This window comes from Delphinus delphis, chromosome 10 (assembly GCF_949987515.2).
Source record: "Delphinus delphis chromosome 10, mDelDel1.2, whole genome shotgun sequence".
In the NCBI taxonomy this organism is placed as follows: domain Eukaryota; kingdom Metazoa; phylum Chordata; class Mammalia; order Artiodactyla; family Delphinidae; genus Delphinus; species Delphinus delphis.
The window spans coordinates 54,188,632-54,193,215 of record NC_082692.2 but is presented as its reverse complement, the minus strand read 5'-3'; the positions used below and the strand labels follow the sequence as shown (position 1 = coordinate 54,193,215).

At 36.9% G+C, this 4,584-nt stretch overlaps 1 non-coding gene across 1 annotated transcript; it reads left to right on the top strand.

The window, feature by feature from the left end:
• Positions 1 to 1,189: 1,189 nt before the first annotated feature.
• Positions 1,190 to 1,293, top strand: LOC132432985 (U6 spliceosomal RNA). The gene has a single exon (XR_009521039.1). It is a non-coding gene; the product is annotated as a U6 spliceosomal RNA (small nuclear RNA).
• The last annotated feature ends 3,291 nt before the right edge of the window (positions 1,294 to 4,584 follow it).

The following is a 4,584-nucleotide window of genomic DNA, read 5'->3' as shown; positions in this document are numbered from 1 at the left end:
ACTGTTTCAGGCACTGAGAAACAGGCCATGGCAATTATAGGACATATATTTGAATGGGTGGTGGTGGTGGTGGGTAACAATAAATAAGCAAACATGTAAGTAATTAAAAGTCCAGAAAGTGATTTGTGCTGTGAAGAAAATAAAGTGGATGCAGTGGTAGAAAGGGAGTGTCAGAAGGCAGCACCATCGAGTTAGGTATCAAGAAGGTCCCTCCGAGGAGATGGCATTAAGCTAAGACCTCAGTGAAAAGGATGAAATGATGACAAGGAACAAGGTGGGCTAAGTTCTTGGGATGGGAAGGACTTGATTTGTCCTAAAACCATAAAGGCCATTGTGGAGGAAAGTAAACGCTGGGAAGAGGTCCTGGCTAAATGTCTGTGACACGTCTGATTGTTGATAAATTGTATTCTTTCATTCCCACTGAGCTTCATAGAAGGAAGTGATATTGACTAAGGTTGCTTAGTATTCTTTTGTGTTAATGATTTATGTTGGTTGCAGTGTAAGCATAAATGATTTTTACATCAATGTTGAAAAAATTAAGAACTTCTGATTAAAATGAAAAAAAACACAAAGAACAAGATTTATGTCCCCCCTTTAGATACCAGGTTGAAATACTGCTCCCTATTCATCTTCACCTTGATCAGGCCGTTTAAGGTGATGGAGTTAAGCTAGACCTTAAAATTTTCCTCTCCCCAAACCTAGTGACACGAACAAGTACAAAACAAAACAAAAAAACAACTTAAAGACTACCAGTGGAATAAAGAAATGAAGAGTTCTGATGACTTGAACATGAGCAAGAAATAAGTTTTAAGAATATACACAAATTGGGCTTCCCTCGTGGCGCAGTGGTTGAGAGTCCGCCTGCCGATGCAGGGGACACGGGTTCGTGCCCCGGTCCGGGAAGATCCCACATGCAGCGGAGCGGCTGGGCCCGTGAGCCGTGGCCCCTGAGCCTGCGCGTCCGGAGCCTGTGCTCCGCAACGGGAGAGGCCACAACAGTGAGAGGCCCGCGTATCGCAAAAAAAAAAAAAAAAAAAAAAAAAAGAATATACACAAATTTTCTTCTACATTTTCATGGAGAAAATGTTGGGAGTAGGTGAATAATGGAGGGGATGGTAGTTTGTTGAGAAGAGGAAAATATGTTAATGAAACACTGAAAATTCTCATTAAGAATCAACAACTTAGGTGCTTGCTTTGGCAGCAGATGTATTAAAATTGGAAAAACAAAAAAGAAGAGTAGCATAGATGATGTGTGAGAATGACATGAACATTCATGAAGTAGTCCATATTTTTTTAAATGGGCAAAGGGCTTGAATAGACATTTCTCCACAGATGATGTACAAATGACCAAAAATCATGAAAAGATGCTCAACATCACTCATCATTAGGGAAATACAAATTAAAACAAAAATGAGATATTACTTCACACCTATTAGAATAGCTACATTAAAAAAACAACAAAAAACAGGAAATAACCAGTGTTGGTGAGGATGTAGAAAAACTGGAACTCTTATATACTGTTGATGGGAATAAAAAATTGTGCAACCACTATGGAAAACAGTATGGAGTTTCGTCAAAAATTTAAAAAGAGAACTATCATATGATTCAGCAATTTCACTTCTATATCCAAAAGAATTGAAAGCAAAATCTCAAAGAGATATTTGCACACTCATGTCCAGAGCATCACTATTTGCAGTAGCAAAGAAGCTGAAGCTACCCAAGTGTCAATCAATGGATAAATGGATAAACAAAATGCTGTATATACATACAATGGAATATTTGTCTGTCTTAAAAACTGAAAAGAATTCTGATGCATGCTATAATATGGATGAATCTTGAGGACATGATGCTAAGTGAAACAAGCCAGACACAAAAAGACAAGTACTGTATAATTCCACTTTATACGAGGTTCTTAGAGTAGTCCAATTCAAAGAGACGGAAAGCAGAATAATGGTAGCCAGGGGGCGGTGGGAGGGGAGAATGGGATGTTATTGTTTAATAGGTAGTGTCCGTTTTACAGAATAAAAAGAGTTATGGGGATGGATGGTGGTGACAGTTGCACAACAATGTAAATGTACTGAACACACTATTGAACTGTAAACTTAGAAGTGGTTAAGATGATAAATTTTAGGCTATGCATTTTTTTACCACAGTAAAGAAAAAGTATCAACAATGTGTTGAGAGGAAGGAGACATGGTGTCAACAGATCAGAACAGAGCCTGTGATAGTGTAGATCAGGTATAAGAGCTAGGCATTGTTGACTTGTTAAGACCACATGAAAATATACAGATTTAAGGGATTTATTACTTCTCAGGTGGGGTGAAGAGATGAAGAGCATAGAAAATCTTGCCCTCTGCAACTGCTCAGATTGAAAAGACTAATAAAAAACTGCTTTCCCTGGCTTTTTAGAAAGGGCAAATGCTAACTACTCATACATAGATTCTTGTCTTCTCCTTTCAAGTATGTTGTGAGCCAGCATCTTGAAATTAGCGAAAGGTAACCACACAGCAATTAATGATTTGACTCTGTTTTGTGGTTAAAGGTAATTTCAGTCATGTGTTTATCTGATAAAGCATTATCAGCACTACTTTAAAAATAAACAGAGGGTCAAGGAATTGAAGAAATATACATGGTAGGAATTACCAGTGGAAGAGACGAATAACTGCTTATTTCTCTCACGTTCTAAATCTTGAGTACATGGTACTACAACATTATGTTTCTTTTCTATAACTTCTATTAGAACCAATCTTCTTCACGCATCTATGTGTGCTTTGGAAATGCAGAAAATAAAACATACCAATTCATGGGAAGCAGCTATTTATAAACTCACTTGAACTCCTTTCCATATGACTCACCCAGGCAGTTCATTCTTTTAATTTTTTTTTCCTTTGAACATTTAATTTAATTAATTAATTTATTTATTAGAGTAAGTCCTTGTTGGTTATCTATTTTTAATATAGCAGTGTGTACATGTTAATCCCAAACTCCCAATCTATCCCTTCTCCCCCGGTAACTATAAATTCATTTTCTAAGTCTGTGAGCCTATTTCTATTTTGTAAATAAGTTCATTTGTATCTTTTTTTTTTTTTAGATTCTACATATAAGCGATATCATGTGATATTAGACAGTTAACTCTTTACTGCTTTCCTCAACACTGGCTGTAGTCAAAAACTTCATAAATAGCTATGCTGCAGCAGACAAAACCTTGCCTCGGAATACAAAAAGATGTGGATTCATTCATTACCTGGTTCTGCCAAATGTGAAGTACATTAGTGTGGGCAAGATGTAATCACTGCAATTAAGTTTCCTCATCTGTAAATGAGTCCATGTACCTCATAAAGTTGCTCCAACAGTTAAACGAGATAACATATGTGCAAGCACTCAAACAGTAAAATGCCATGCAAATGTAGGCTATAATTGTCATCGAAGTCCCCAGAAATCTGGGAGGAAGTACCTTAATCAAGAGTCAGAGTACACAAAGAATACTTTTAAAAAATCCTAAAAATAGCATCTTTCAATGCATTATATATTGAAATAAACATTCAGAGATTAAAATATGAGGATATTTCCTTAGTCATTTATTTTGAGAATAGTAGAGAAATAAGAGAGCTTTCTGCTCTCAGAATACTTTTTTTAATATTCTGAATATTTTTCAGACTATTCAGTGTTCTAGGCCTTAAATTCTTATCAAGGAAATATTTCTTTCCTTCTTTCACGCATAAGAATTATAACTTAGAATCACAGAATTTCAAGTTGAGCCTATAAATATTTTATTTATCTATAACAGTGGAATAATGAAAACCTTGATTTTGATAGATTCGGTTCCGCTTAATGCTGGAAGATCAGAGGCCAATCTGGATTCTAATCATTTCTGTAGATGATTTTGTTCAAATTCTTAAATTTTTATAACCTCATTTTTCTATCTGTTAAAGCGAGGGGCAATTTGTTCCTGTCCTAGTTTAGATTCTCCACAAACAATGCCTGAGGCATAGATTTGGGTGCAGATATTCTATTGGGGAGGTAACTGCAGAAAGAAGAGTGAGGAAGATAGCATAATGAAACAGTAAGGATGAAGACAAGGAAAGGGGCATCTGTGACCCTAAACTAAAGCTCCATGACCCTCGGAATTGTCCAAGGAACCATGTGGAATGCTTCTTCAAAAAGATCCCTCTAGAGGGAGGAAAGCTGAGGGGTTACTCCCAAGTGGCACCTGTATCCTGGTTGAGTGGCTAATAAGGCTTTAGGGATAATCTGAAAGATAGAAAAGCAGAAAGCCACCAGAGCATGCATTCGTGGGGAGGTGCTGGCAGAATGCAGTGAAAACAAGTGGGCTGGGTGGATGTGGGACAGGCACAAAAATGTTTCCTACCTTATTGGTTGCTATGAGGATTAAGTAACTTGATACGTATGTACTTAGAAAGGTGCCCTGCACATTGTAAGAGCCATAAGTGGTAGCTGAAGTTTTTCCTACACTAAGAGATTTGTTTATAGATATTACTAATTGGTAAGGGTCTTGCTCTTTTCTATGCCTTCTTTCCTGTACTCTATTGCTAAGTATATCTTTCCACGCTTTACATGATCACT